Source organism: Malaya genurostris, chromosome 2 (assembly GCF_030247185.1).
Source record: "Malaya genurostris strain Urasoe2022 chromosome 2, Malgen_1.1, whole genome shotgun sequence".
NCBI classification, from domain to species: Eukaryota; Metazoa; Arthropoda; class Insecta; order Diptera; family Culicidae; genus Malaya; species Malaya genurostris.
In genome coordinates, this window is record NC_080571.1 from 75,544,054 (window position 1) to 75,561,019 (window position 16,966).

Genomic DNA, 16,966 nt, shown 5'->3' on the forward strand with positions numbered 1-16,966 from the left:
AAAACCACCTCACTCGATACAAAAAATGTCCGAATTACATCGCCGAAATGAAAATAGTGAAAACTAAAATCGACAATAACCTCACCTATGCGGAAGCTAGGAAACTACACAAGCCAAAACAACAAACCTTCGTTAATGTAGCAAGCAACGAGACAAAGGAGTGGCGTGAAAAGTCAGAAAAAATGGAAAAAGACTTCGAGGAACTCAAAAACCAATATCGCTCAAAGATCAAAGATGGTCAATAGCAAAGACACTCTAATAAAAAAAACTGAAACAAGAGCTACAAGAAAGCCAAAAAATTAACATGCAGATTCTTGCTGAGATGGTCGAACTAAAGAAACATATTACTGGAAACTACACCCAGTCACAAAGCACAAGGACACATCCCAAAGACAACACCCGGAAAAACAAACACAATTCCAACGATGACCTCCCCACATCCAACCCCGAAAAAGCAACGGCCAACAACGGAAACCTATTTACGGAGATAACCCCAATTATCAAAACATCGAAGAAACAACCTCAACAAAGAGCAGACAACCATAGAGAAAACTCCCCTACCCAATCACCACGAGCAAAAAAACAGAATACAAGCAGAGCCAACGACGAAAATGATCATTCCTCAAATATCGACCTAACAATCGAATAAAAGGACAATAAAAGGACGTTAAGATATTAACCCCTCCAACAAAAGACATGCACCGAGATCAACTAACTCTACAAAACAAAACAAAAATGATCGAAAACCGAACAACACTCGCATTACAATGGAACACTAACGGACTACGAAACTCTCTAGGTGACCTACAAATATTAATCAGTAATACCAATCCTATCTGTCTGGCTTTACAAAAAAAAAACCACCTTTCCGACTCCCATTTCTCATCCTGGGGGATGTTAACGCCCACCACGAACGTTGGGGAGCACGCCAAAGCAACCAACGAGGGAACCAAATAATCGAAACTATCGAAGATCACAACGCAATAATACTAAACGACGGCAGAATAACCTTCACTTGAGTATAAAATATTTTGAGTATAAAAAGGGCCCTTTTTGAATTTATCGGGGCTTCTTAATTCAACTGTTGAGAGTGTTGATCCATGGGCGACCGGGTAACACCGTAATCAAACTTGGACACCAGCATTCGTGATAAAGCAGAGATTAAGACTCAAAGCAAAGTTTGAGAGTGATTAACATATTATCGGACAGATGTTAGGTCAGGCACAGAGTTTATGTGCTTTAGGGAAGTTGTTGTATTATGGTCGTCAAATGGTGAGATAACTAAGTCCTCACAAGTCCCTATCTCATGCCTCCCCGAGCGTCTATGATGACATTTGGTCAATAGAGCGGCGTCGACTGGGTGCTATCGCCTTCTGCGTTGGTAGCAGAATGAGAGGGTACGAAATGGCGTGTAGGTTGAAGCCCATCCTAAAGTGCAGTGTTTATCATAGTATATTGCAACATATAATTCTGTTTGTTATTACATCATGTATTATTATTATTATTATTATTATTATTATTATTATTATTATTATTATTATTATTATTATTATTATTATTATTATTATTATTATTATTATTATTATTATTATTATTATTGTTATTATTATTATTATTATTTTTATTATTATTATTATTATTATAGAGCGTAACTTACACTGCGACATTAACTGTTATATTGTATCATAGCATATTATTTCACATAGTATCGTCTTACACTATTTTATGTTATTATATACTATGTTGTATGGTATTATACTGCATTGCATTATATCATATTATATCATATTATATTATATTATATTATATTTTATTATATAACATTGTATTCTATTATATTATGTTATAATGTATTGCATTATGTTGTATTATATTATATTATATTATAGGCTTTATTATGAGTAGTACTACGTACCTCTGCGCAAAATATAAATTTGTTTTCTTTATAAGTTATCATTTTCAAAGTAAATTTTAACTAAATATCAAGGTCGTCACAAGGTGAGCTTGGTCCTCACTGGTTCCTGTTTCATGCCTACACGTGTATCTGTGGTGACAATTGGTCGATGGAATGCGTTGATGGCAGAATGAGAGGATGAGAAATGACATATAAATTGAAGTAATATAATATCATAGCATATCGCAACATATCATTTTATTCATTCTATTATTTATTATATAATTCATTGTACTATATTATGTTGTTTTTTATTATTATTTTCATTTTTATATTTATTGTTATTATTATTAGTTTGTCATCAATGATAATAACATATATTATTTTTATAGACGTGGATATTATTATTGTTAATAGAAGAGAAATATTCTACTTCCTGCAGTATTGCGAAGATAGAAGAGCATAACTGGCACTCTACATTAACTGTTATTTTATATATTGATTTATAATATATTATATTGTATGACATTGTATTATATTATATTAAATTAAAATATATTATACTATATTATGTTATATTATTTTGTAGTATTTAAGTATTATTATTATTATTAATAATATTATTATTAGTATTTCTATTGTTTCTATTAGTATTATTTTTATGATTATTATTATTATTATTACTACTATTGGTACCATTATTGTAATCTTTATCATTATCACCTACATTTTCATTTCCATACTACACATTTCACTTTACACATATATTATTAAATTGTATCATATTATATTACGTCATATTTTGTGGTATTATATAATATTACATTGTACTATATTATACTATATTATGGTACAATGTTTGGTATTGTTTTATATAGTATTGTAATGCATTTTTTTTCATACACAATTATAAGTGTATTATATTGCATTGTGAAGTATTACATTTTTATATTTTATGCATAATAATATTTTATTATATTCAGTGTCGTATAGTGACCAAACTATATAATAATATATTATGGTATATTTTACTATATTATGTCACATAACATTATGATACTATTATATTTATCATAAAATATTATAGTAGACTATAATACACTGTACCATACGATTTTGCAACGTTTTATACTATATTGTGTTTTATTGTATTATACTGCCGGAAATTATATTAAAGTGTATTATGTTACATTATATAATACTATGCTCAAGTACATTGTAAGGGAAGAGGGATGGGAGTGCATCAGGGTATCTTACAAGTGAATGACTGGATGAAGGAGTGAAATGTCAACCCGATTCACAGGGGAAAGCTGTGTGTTTTCCCCAGAAGGTCTGAAATGAGTAAGACGCACCCTTCTAACAAACAATCCATCAGGCAGGTTTAAGCTGGTACAGCGAATTCTTTCATTATATGGCCGGATGTTATTGCTGGAAGGCGCCGGGTCCTCAAAGCCCATTTTGGCCTTCTTAACAGCAGTAATATGAAAGTTATCTGATAATCAAATTCGGATCTACTGTAAGTCTACCTGCATCCACTGGTAATGCCTTGAACTGATGGTGGCTTCACACATACATACATACATACATACATTTAGGGAAGTTGTTGTATTATAGTGTAAATTCAAACAAAGAAATAAGTAAATATAAATGCGATTGGAAAAGCGCTTCGTTAATTATATAGATGACATTTCGCGACGTTATTTGAATACCCCTCTCGCCGCTCAGGTTAGTTGTTGCATTTGATGACAGCGGAAAAAGAACATTTTTTAAATACGGAACGCTATTCGAGAGGAGGTATTGTGTTTTCGTGTTTTACCGCGAGTGTATTGAGAATGAAGAAAATTGTATTCAGGTGAGTTTACATTCTTCATACTTAGAGTGGAAAAGTTTGGATTTATTTATTGCACGCGGCGAGCAGGCAGTTAAAATAACAGCGAAAAAGTATTATTACACGGTGACAGAATTAAGCTGAATAAACTACAGACTATTACGATACAGTGAATAAAGTGAAGGATTCGGGTACATATTTTTGACGCTAGAATATTTGACTGAGTGCATGTGAAGTTTTGATCGCACTAATTCTACAGACGGTAGATTACGGTAACTAGTTTTCATTCTGGTTTTTCTGTGCTAATGTAAACACATAATCGATAAATTGACAAAACGCGCAAACGCAGCAGATGCAACCACGTACATATCGACAATAATATCGTTGGGTAGCTATTGCACTTGACGGGTGCGCGAATGAAATGAAATAAAAACAGACACATAGTTATGGAGCATCTCACGCACTTGCCAACAGACGGCGTGAGTCAGGAAACAACGTAAGCACCTTCCCGGCTAGCAACGAAACCAGAGACCGGAGCACATCAGGCATATTATCTGCATCATCAGCACCCTTGGTCCCAACAGGTTAGGTTAGCGGCAGATAGCCTAGGTAGTTCTAACTTAGTCTTTAATCAGAAGTGTACAAGGAAGGTTTAATTTTAAAGATAATAATAAGCTAAGTGTTTTTTTTAAAACTCACTCCCGTGAACTAAGAACTTAATTGGCGCAGCCGTCCGGGAATCCGGCTGAGTGGTTTTACATGCGATAACAGTGGACTGGTGTATAAAGTGAACTCTTATACCTTAAGTGATTCCACGGAAGCATCAACGTCTCGAAAGTGTGTACGTCGAGTTAAGAACCCCCCCGTGTGTAACCATCTGAACAACCAGCAACATCAGCCGAACAGGACACGGCAACACAGTGAGTAACTACACGTTAATCATTTAATTAGTTATTTGCGAGAAGATTCTGTGCACTAGAAAATAGGCCAAACTCTTTTTGAAAGCGTACTACCAGATAGGTCCAAGAAAATCTCGTGCTACCAGATAGGCGTTATTTATTTACCTCTCTCCCTTTCTCCGATTACAACTCACTACCAGATAGACGCTGTTTTCATTCTACTTATTTACACTACATGAGTAAAAGTCTAGCAGAAGTCCTGTTCGCGAATCGACTGATTAATAGCGACGACGAACACAGTGACGATAGCGAGAACTCAGAACAAAACTCCCACATTCCAATAAAAAAAATTGGATCTTTCATTAGACCTTACCTTACAAGAAAAGGCTGAAATGACAGATCAAAGCGAATTTTTGCAACAACTCGCTAGCCAAATGAACGCATTAACGCAATCAATTAACACGATGACTGCTAAACAAACGCAATATGGGAACATGTTAGCCACGGTGAACACTAAAATAGATAACAATAACTCCACACAGGATACTTTTTATCCTCCACCAATATCCACGGTTAACCAAAAGGACCTATTCAGGATCCCCGACCCTATCAAGTCCATCCTAGCTTATGTTTTTCTTTGCTAATAAAAAAAAATTTCCTCTTTTTTATAGCTGCCTCATCTTAGGCGGTGGGTGGATTTTGGTGCCCAGGAACCGCCGCTTCCTCAGCCATAGCAACGACTAGGTTTTAAGACCTACTTTTTTGGCATTACCTCACAGGGGGCATTGGTTACTCCAGGCGAGAGTTACTTTCCGAGGTAGCGGCTTGGGTGCGCCGACATTGGTGCCTAGCTTCGCTGTCGGGGCCTGTAACTGCTGAAGACCACGATCTCATGAGATTGATCCTAGGACCGAATCATGATGTTTTTCCTCCCCCAACGCGTGGGGGTGTTGGGGCGCCTTTGTCGCTTCGTTCATTGTGGGAGACCCTGGACTCGGGACTTCCACGTCCCGTATGAAGATGCAGCAGACGTTCGGCGACGTCTGCTGCTTGAATAATGGGATTAGGATATTTCATATCGGAGACCGATCAAAACAAAATGGTGAGACACAATTACCACTTAATGGCGCACTACCAAAACTTTTATTAGAAGAACTGGACGACGCAAAAATTTTCACGGGAAAATTCAATATTAGGGTGAGTCTAGACTTAAAGCAGATTGATACTAAAAGATACAGTATAGGGAATATAATCGAAGAATACACGAAAGTCTGCGAAGCAATGACACAAACACTGAACGAAAGCGCAATTGAAGCTATAAGGAAAATGTTAGATGTAGAAAACGGCAAACTACAAAACAGGGTGATTTAATAAAGACGTAATATTCTCCGAGGAAGCGACGAAGCATATGGAGTACAATAGGGCTCATGGACTCAGAGTCGAAGCTCGACAAACTACGAGGTAACGAGGAAAGGCTAAAAGGAGCCGTCTACGAACAGACCGGAAGTATCAGTTCAATATACGACCTGGTCAACAGGTCATTAATCAATATAGATAAAAAACAATGGAAATGTACGCCCAAAACGAATTCTTAAAAAGGATATTACGAATCATATTAATTTCACGGATGTTGTGAAAGAATCAATACTAACTGAGAAAAAAATTAAATAGTATGGAGGCAATTATCCAAAATAGAATTAGAATAACAAAGCAGAAACAGGAAATGCTTCTAAAAATCTTACTAGAAGGGTCAAGCACGCTGGATATTGTTACGAAGGTAATCGAACTGGACAACCTACTATCAAAATGGAACAATACGAAAAAACGCTACCAGAAACAGTAGAATTTTTGCGCAAGTTAACGACCTTGCTACCCGGACTTGCAGCCGACGACACCTCAGCAGTAACCAGGCAGCAGAGCACATTATGTGCTGACGCAGAACACGGTATACATTTCGGCATGTTGCTAATTGTGACAACGTGTGCAGAACGCACGGCAGCTAGGGTATTGATGGTTTGATTTATCGGAATAAAAGTCAGTCTTGATTTAGCCTTAAGCTTGAATGAACATGTTTTAAAAAGAAATCCTAGGACTCGATTTCGTAACTGGCGCCCGAATAGGGACCGTCTCGCGTGTGGGAAGAGTATATAGTTAAAAGTGTCAGTGAAAATTCCTAAAGTGAACAGTAGAATCTGGTTCAAAGAGCCATCACTGATAATAAACGAAGCGAGACGTGGGACACCGAGGAGTCAACCCGATCGGCATTAGGACCCTTAGTAGCTGCTCAGCAAAAAGGACACCCCGACGTGCCTGCCCACGTTTCCCCCACAAGAAGAGGTGGCACATAAAAAAGTCCAGTTTTGGAAATGCTGGCATTAATGTAAGTAGATATAAAATTAGATTAGATTACTCATTAGTGACATCAGTGAAAAAAAAATTGTTTTGTCAAAATAGAGAGAAAAAAGAGTCGATTAGTTTACTATTTCGGAAAAATAATGCAACCGCAACCGGAACCTTAACCAGAAACGGAGCTCGCTCGCCGACAGCAGCTCGCTATCGCCAATTTCTTTAATGTGGGAAAATTATCGGACTTTGTCCGAGATTTAGCAAGATTTGATGGCAAACCAACGGAATTAATAAGTTGGATTAGTGATGTCGAGGGCATATTTGATCTCTATCGAGATCTTCCATCCGACTCGACCGAATTCGAACTATTACAACGAACAATCAGAAGAAAGGTCGTTGGTGAGGCCTCTGACGTTCTCAACTCCAATAATGTTCTATACAATTGGCAAAATATAAAAGACACCTTATTACTCTACTACAGAGATAAGCGTGATCTCAAAACCCTTGACTACGAACTAACGACAATTTGCAAAGGTAGCAATGAGAGTCTAAATAGTTATTTCAGCCGAGTTAATGATTTATTGGCAGCTATTGTAGTTCAGGTCCAAACAGATCCAGTACTTAGCACCAATGCTGAAACGCACGTAGCGTATTTCAGAGAGAAATCTCTTGACTCATTTACAAGAGGTCTAGAGAAACCTTTTAGTATACTACTGAAGACAGCGGACGTGAAAACACTAAGCAAAGCGTATCACTTCTGTATAGACTATTACAATATGGATGCACCATTCAAAAACCAATATTCTAATCATCCATTACCAAAACCGAGGGATTTTAATTCACAGAAGCTACCGCCCCCAGTTCCACCGCGACGATCACCTGTTCACTCACCTTATGAACCATTTACTCAACAACCCAATAGAATATTTCCACCTGTTCACTCACCCTTTCGGACAATCCCAACTAATTTTCAAGGAAATCATATGTTCCCTCCTCAGCTAGGTCCGTCACTTCCAAAACCCGAACCAATGGAAGTAGATCATAGTATCCGAAGCCGCAATATCAATTATGGTAATCGGCCAGTAAACAGACCATTATTTCCAAGCAGACCGATATTTCCACAAAAGAGACCGTTTCCGCCATCCTCTCAGACGTTTAACCCTAAACGACAAGCTCACCCATTGGAGAGCTCATATTCTTTCAACAACGATAATTTCTTTGACACATATTTCCCATACGACCAGCAATATGAATGTAGTCCTTACGAGTACTCCGATTCCTACACAGACTACCAACCATATTACCAACAGGAGTATGAGCCAAGTAACCAGGATGATCAGACGAACGTCGAACTCGAATCGTCTAACCTAGAGACAGACAAAACCCGAACAGCAAGCTATTTTTTTAGAATGGCAAGCGAGTTGGTGAGACCAACTATGCCATACATAAACTTGAAAACTACCATCGAAGAGTTTCCCTTTCTAGTAGATACGGGAGCCAACATCAATTTGATCCACCCACTCTTAGCAAAAAACTATTCACTATCAAGACCGTATCATTTTTCAGCAAGAAACATAGGAAGTGCAAACGGAAGATTTAACTCCAATACAGCAATAGATATCAACTTTTTCAACCCTGAAATCAATCATTACGCACAGTTTTTACTTCACGATTTTCATCCGTTTTTCCGTGGTATTATCGGAACCGGCATTTTAACAGCATTAAATGCAAAAATTGACCTTGGTAACAACACTTTGCAATTATCTAAAGGAAACGAAGACTTGACCATCCCTCTCTTAAAATACTCAACAGAAAATAAAACAAATTCTTCAAACGCAGTAGTACACCAACCCATTTTACACTCAATTCCTAACGAAAAAATGTTTAGGACCTCTCATCTAGCGTATGATGAAAAAGTTAAACTACTCGAGGTGCTCGAGCGACACCATCAGGTATTTCATAAACCTGATGACAATTTGACCTGTAGCACAGTTGTCGAATGTGCTATAGACACGGTGGATGAACTGCCTATCCATCAGAAAGTTTATCCATATCCTGCAGCATATGCCGAAGAGGTAAACAAACAAGTAGATAAACTCCTTCGCGACGAAATAATAAGGCCATCACGTTCAGCCTGGACATCTCCAGTTTGGATTGTGCCAAAAAAAATCCGACGCCTCCGGAGAGAAAAAATTTAGAATGGTAGTGGACTATCGAAAATTGAACGAGAAAACAATCTCCGATAGATACACAATGCCAGAAATCAATTATGTCATAGACCAACTTAAAGGTCAAAAATGTTTTGTCACTCTAGATTTGGCTTCTGGTTTTCACCAGATCAAAATGAAAGAGAAAGACATCGAGAAAACTGCTTTCTCGATCAATAACGGCAAATTCGAATTCACTCGTATGCCATTTGGCTTAAAAAATGCACCCGCCATATTTCAGTGAGCGATCGACGACGTATTGAGGGAGCACATTGGAAAAATTTGTTACGTCTACATTGATGACGTTATTATATTTGGTAGCACCCTTCAAGAAATACTATCAAATCTCGAGACAATTCTGGAAGCCTTGAACGACGCCAATTTGAAGGTTCAACTGGATAAATCAGAATTTTTGCACAAGGAAATAGAATTCTTTGGATATATAATTGCATCAGACGGTATAAAACCGAAAGCAAAAAAAAAAAAATATAAGTGATCGAGAATTACCCAGAACCTTCCACAATCAAAAAGATTAGATTTTTTGATCATTCCTAAGCTACTACAGACGGTTCGTAAAGGATTTTGCGAAGATCGCAAAACCTCTTACAAACCTTCTACGAGGGGAAGGATGTACATCAAATAAGAAAATTTGTTTCAGGAAAATGAAGAGTATCTTGTCTTCTTCCGATATACTGATTTACCCTGATTATAGTAAACCATTCTTGCTCACGACAGACGCATCGGCGAGACAGGTAAGCATAAACCCATTCATTTCGCTTCTAGAACTCTTTCCAAATCAGAAGAAGGGTTCTTTGTTCCGGAGAAAGAAATATTAGCAATATTCTGGGATTTACAGACGTTTTAATATTACTTATACGGAGCGAGATTCAAATTTTTAACAGACCATCAGCCCTTAACTTTCTCACTATCAGCAAAAAACACCAACGCTAAATTAAAACGCTGGAAAGCATACCTGGAAGAACATGACTATTCCAGAGAGTACAAGCCAGGTTAAAGCAATGTAGTTGCAGATGCCCTGAGTCGAATAGCATGCTCTCTGACCGGTACTCATTTATATAAAATCAACGGAAGCCCCAATAAACACCAGGTTATTTTAAAACAAGGTCCGAACACCCCTTTGACAAATATACTAAAGTAAACGTTTGTATCCAAGAAATTAATGATCAATCACTATTACAGGTCCTCAAGAATAATGTCGACGTAAGTAAACTAAACGAACTTTTAACAGCCGAAGAAATAATGGGAAAGCTACAAGAAGTATACAAAGAACGTTTCGGAAGTAAAAGGTTGTTAAAAATCCGCTTTACACAAAAACATCAGGGACGAAAATGAACAGTGGGACGTCATCTACAAGAAGCACTGTCGTGCGCATCGAAGCGCCGAGGAAAACACATGGAAAATTTTAAGAAAGTTTTACTTTGCAAAACTTTCTAAAAAACTGCATTATTTCGTGAAAAATTGTCAATAAAAAAACTCCTATCCCAGATCAACCTTTCCAAACAGCACACATAGATATCCTTTTTATAGATAATCTCCAATATTTAACTTACATCGATAATTTTTCCACTTACGCAGAGGCTAACTTAATTAAGTCCAGAGCCGCAGTCGACCTTATCCCAGCTGTGAAGGCGGTGTTGACGAAACTCCCGAAACATTGGTCATGGACCAAGAAAAGTCATTTATGACCAGAGAACTGGTGAATTTTTACAATACCAACAAAATCACACCATATATTGTGAAATGAATGGTACAGTGGAACGCTTCCATTCAACATTGTTGGAAATCTATCCAAACACGAAATTCGAAAATCCAGGAAAAAGTCCCGCAGAAATAATGAACATTTCCATAGTCAAATATAATCATACAGTCCACTCTTCCACCAAATACACTCCATACGAAATAGTCATACCAAACTCCCCAAGGTCCCATATAATTGAGACAGTCCACAAAAATTTACTCACAAAACATAAAAAGACATGAAATACCACAACCGGAAAAAGAGACACAAACCCATTGAAGACGGTACCGACGCATACGAAAAAACTAGATGTAGAGTTAAAACGACTCCTCGCTGCAAAAAAATTCAAATACAACAAGTAAATAAGAGTACAGTGAAGACAGCTGGCGGCAGACGTGTTCACAAAGACGATATAAAAATTCGCAGAATAACTAACAACCAAACGGATAGTTTCTTCTATTCTTAGACTCAAATTGACCTTCATTTACAGATTACTAATAATTCAACCATCATGGGGATAGACGATACACCTAACAAAACTGGACAATTCACCCAGCGCGGCCTAGTGATTTATTAGTGCGAACAGAACTATTTGTGCTAATCGAGACTTGCGCAGGAAGCAAAACAACTTAAGTGTCAAATTACCGAAACAAAGAGCAAGCGTTAACCAGGGAAGCGCGTGACTGCATCGAAATCGACGAGCGTAAACTCACCCAGCAAGCCGAAGTAGGGCGGTGAGTAATAAGTAAAATGAAAGAGCCGGACCCCCCTCCTCCCGACGACCCCCCACTCCCAAGCAGCTCACTCCACCGCTTTATGCAGAGCGGGGACGAAATTGATACCCAAACCCTGTTAATGCGCGCTACCGCTATCTACTCTAACGGAAACAACCTAGGCCTTCCACAGAACCCTTTCCTCATCAATTATGTCCTTAAACGAACACTGGGGATGGACCCCACCAAAGTAGTCAAGCAACGAAGGAAGCAAGGAGGACCCAATATGTTATAAGAACATCCTCCCTTTAGTGCCTATCAGAAACTTATTCGACTATGAAGCCTCGGGCAGGACTACCCAATTGAAATCATACCACATCCGGTACTCATTCGAGTCCAAGAGGTGGCGGAAAATGAACTAAAGGAGGAATTAAAAAGCCAGAACGTAATAGAGGTACGCCGAATTACCAAAATGGTCAACAACGCCAAAACCAACACACCACTGCTGATACTCTCCTTCGCTGGATCAACATTACCAAGTAAAATCTTTTTCGGACTAGTACGCGTCGAAATTAGGCAATACTACCCCCTGCCAATGCAGTGTTATCGCTGCGACAACTTCGGCCATGGCAGTAAAACCTGCACCCGAGCAGAGATATGCCTCAACTACACCAGCAAACAGCACCAGCCCACCAAAGAAGACCCATGCACCCGACCCAGCAAGTTCTCTATTTGTGGAGAACACCACCCAACCAGGTTCCGAAAATGCCCAGTCTACGTACGAGAAGATTGCGGGTAAAAATTGACCAAAATTTGACCTTTGCCGAAGCAAGGAAACTGGTTAACCGCCAACAACAAACGAAATCCTACGCTGACACGACGAGAAATAACAACCAACAGGATAACCCAAACATCAACGTACCTCAAGAACAAATCAACGAATTCAAAAACCAATACCGTGCCAAGGTCAACCAGCTAATCGCCATAAAAGATTTAGAAATTAACCATCTTAAATCAAGCCGAAATTTTAGCCATAAAACAACAGAAAGAAAAAATAATGGCTCATCTGGCAACAGTCCAAAAATCCAACACAAAAACCGAAATTCAAGCCGTAAAACAGCAGAACGAAAAACTCATGGCCCACCTGGGAGGAATCCAAAACTCAATTGAAAAAAACGATCGACCCGCCAATGCTCATTCCCACACCAACCACCCAGATCCAACGGGCCCTCCAGCTCCAAGTCTGACAAAGCCAAGAACAAGTCTGACAAAGCCAAGAACACGTGCTAGCATCTCACCCAACACTGTCGAAAATCGTTTGCGGTCGAAGCAAAAGATACAAAGACAATACAGTGCAGTGAACAATAGAGTGTACGGAATGGTCAAATACGATTTAACAAAGCCTGAAACTTGGCCAACAAGACCAAATTCAATTTGTATAGATTTCAAGCGTTGCAAAGTTAGACCAGCAGCAAATGAAATTGAAATCTTACTTAAAGAACGGATGCATCTAGACGCTAATAATGTAACTGAGATTCATTATGTTTAAACGTGAAAGCGATGCAATTGCATTCGCTTCGGTTAACAACGAGGTGCACAGCGTTGAGTGTGACAACATTAAATACAAAATTCATGTGCACATGGTGGACAATGCCATACAAGTACGCGTGCATGACCTTCCCCCGCAGAGCAGCGATCAGTGCGTTCGGGAAATCATGTCGCAGTACGGTGAAGTTCTTTCCATCGAAAGAGAAGTATGGCGGAATTTTTTCCCCGGCATCCGGAATGGCGTGCGAGTGGTACGTATGCAACTACGTAAGGCAATTCCATCTTACATCATTTGTGGTCAAGGTGGGACACATCCGTGTAAAACGCTGATTACCTATGAAAATCAGCTGGTTACATGTCAGTTTTGTGAACAACCTGCACACTACGGTAAACCTTGCACTGAAACTGCGAAAAGAACATCTTCAACCAAAGACAAGGTCAACCGTTCAACAACGAAAACTAGTGAGCGTAGTACTCCTGTTTTACCATTAAACCAACCAACAATTGCAACCAATGTACAACAAGGCGCTTCTACAGCAACTAGCAACGAGCCCAAGACTGCGAACAACAAGGAAAACTAAAAGAAGACGGAAATCAACAACAAAACCAACCATGCGGCAATGGATTACGAGACGAGCCACGAACAAAGTGCCCCTTAACCCTCGCAGGAGGGAAATGAAAGCTCTTCTCCTCCTAGAAAAAGAGTGACAACGAGATCCACTTCAAAAAATTCTTTATTTTAAAATTCGTCTAATTCGGTCACGTAAAGCTTGTACGCAAATAGGCCTGAATAAAAATATCTTTTAAATAAAAAAAAACCCAAGAACAATACCGAAAAGCTTAAACTAACCGGAATCACCCCCATCATAAGAGAATCCGACAAACCCCAAAAAAAAAAATCAAGGACCAATTGATAAATCTCCTACATCCTCACCGGTATCAAAAAGACAGACCACCAACTAACACTAGATCTATCCCTCCTGTCAGAACCCGAAGAAGAACCAATGACAACGGAACATGAACAAACGACAACGGAAATCGTCGAAGAAGTCGTCATCGAAGACGCCGAATCCTCCGACTAAGTAGCGACACCAAAAACACAAGTAGATGGCCAGTCAATTAAATACTCCCAACCAACAAAGCACCACCAACAACAATCCAACACGGAGAAATGACAAAAACCGAACAACACTTCCATTGCAATGGAACATTAAAGGGTTGCGAAACTCGTTAGGCGACCTACAAATAATAATCAGCAATAATAACTCTTTATGCTTGGCCTTACAAGAAACACACCTACCTAACTCTTCTGACCCCACTGCATGGCTCGGGCATAATTACACCTGGGAAGCCAAGACCGGAGAGAACATCTACCAACACTGCTCCGATTCACCTACCAAAGCGCAAACCGATCAATTTCCGATACCGATCCAGATATCCTCACCTGAACAACATAATAACGAGATGCCAACCTACTCGAATGTCTTTGAGGTACCCAAACCAAAATACTAAACACCGGAAAAGGTACGACAGAAAATCTTCACAAACGCAAGAGGAACCTAAAACAAAATCGAAATTTACTTCATTTGCCAACTAGATAAAAGTTATACCTACTGGCAGCGTAAACAAACAGCTAAGCGTTTTTCCAATAGCACCGACAGCAGCTGACAATCACTCGGACACCTAAAATAAAGACTCACCTACCAAAATGAATACACCGCTTGAATTGTTGAACAAGTGGTGTCAGCAATAATAAGTAAAAAGCACACCGCTCCGATTCACCTACCAAAGCGCAAATCGATCAACTTCCGATACCGAAGCGCAAACCATCCAGTTCAACATCGCCAAGAGTATAAGTCAGTCACATTCAGAATGGGTCTTTTTTCATCATCCGAAGAAGAGAATAATCGTGCCGAGATACACGGAAACACTCTGCTCACCATAGTGGAAACCCAAAACAAACACTCGGAGGAATTCTCCAAACAATCAACAGCGGTAATGATCCTCATCATACTGGTCACCGTCCTTATCCTGTTCATCATCACGAGGAGCATCCTGAAAATGCTAAAAAGAAAATGGACCAACGGAGGAATGAGGACGGCCCAGTCCATAGCGAGTATCACCAAAGTCTGAACGGAAATGCACCGATATCCTCACCTGAACACACCCGACCGTCCAGTCCAACTGAATCCTACTCCGGAGCTCCACAAGTCCGGAAACATTAAAAATAAAAACAACGGCAGGCCCCACTATCTTGAACCATTAAACAGACCTTAAACATCAACCAAGCTGAAAAATACTGATACCACCAAACAGAAAACGGCTGATCACGCAAATCGAGTCGACGACCAACATGAAGCAGCCCAAAGTTAAAAAGAAAGCACACAATATTGCAACCAAGCAAATCGCACACAACTAGGCCGACACCGACCAGCTCGAGGCAAAACTAAGCAGCTATTGGCACATTGTTGCAAAGCTGATTTACCGGTAGCGACAACTGCCAATGAAAAATGGAACCAAGAAAAGGAGGATTCTCTCGGAAATTTTCATATCGGCAGTAGTGATTTGCAACATTTTTATCGTTTATTCAATAGTACAAATAGATATCAGCAATAAAAGTACACGCGGAGTAGAAGAAAATCGATTTCAAAGTGATTACTACTACTTTTTTTAGTGTAAACAACAATTAAGCATGGAAAATTTTCAGAAATGTGTGAAATTGGGTAAGGTTAGGTTTTTTCGGATCAACATTTTTTTAAACAGAAGCCAGTGTAATGTTGCTTTCTTGAGTACTAGAATGTATAGCGATCGAGTACTATTTATTTTGAATACTTTATTAGTTATTTCCAGGCGTTTGAAAAATGGTATCAAACCAAGTTTAATGCTCTATTCTGAATAAACAGTAGATTTCGCACAATGAACTAAGATCAACGTTACCACCTCAGAGTAAAAACTTTTTCTTCAACTTTAACTGATTTTTCAAATGAATTTGCCCGTTTTCGTAAGAAATCGTTGAAAAGGTGGAGTAATTAGAAATTTTCCTACCGATTTGACAGCTCTTGCTGAAAGTATCATCTCTAAACAAGTAGCGCCTCTACATTTCAGTTTTGCGACAATATGCCAATAGTGGAAAACTTCTCTCCCTAAAAAGGTGTCGGACAACGGCACCTATCAGCCAGAATTACAACCAAGCAGCACGGGAGTACTTGCCATCAGAGGCGATACAGCGATTATAGCGATCTTCCAACTTTTCGATACCATTTTTGTAGTACGATTTGTCCTTTGCCTCAAAATAGGCCTCAGTTTCAGCGATTACCTCTTCATTGCTTCTAAATTTTTTTACCAGCGAGCATTCTCTTGAGGTCTGAGAACAGGAAAAAGTCACTGGAGGCCAAATCTGGAGAATACGGTGGATGAGGGAGCAATTCGAAGCCCAATTCGTTCAATTTCAGCATGGTTTTCATCGACTTATGACACGGTGCATTGTCTTGATGAAACAAAACTTTTTTCTTCTTCAAATGAGGCCGTTTTTTTGAAATTTCGTCCTTCAAATAACTCTAACAACGCTATATAATAGTCACTGTTGATGGTTTTTCTCTTTTCAAGGTAGTCGATGAAAATTATACCATGCGAATCCCAAAATACAGACGCCATAATCTTACCGGCCGATTGTTGAGTCTTTCCTCGCTTTGGGTTCGGTTCATCGCGTGCAGTCCACTCAGCTGACTGTCGATTGGACTTCGGAGTGAAGTGATGGAGCCATGTTTCGTCC

The 16,966-nt window shown here is 39.0% G+C and overlaps 1 long non-coding RNA gene across 1 annotated transcript; it reads left to right on the forward strand.

Moving 5' to 3' along the window:
- Positions 1-4,279: 4,279 nt before the first annotated feature.
- On the forward strand, positions 4,280-6,677 carry LOC131432616 (uncharacterized). The gene is made up of 2 exons (XR_009229918.1): positions 4,280-4,642; positions 5,293-6,677. It is a non-coding gene; the product is annotated as an uncharacterized LOC131432616 (long non-coding RNA).
- The last annotated feature ends 10,289 nt before the right edge of the window (positions 6,678-16,966 follow it).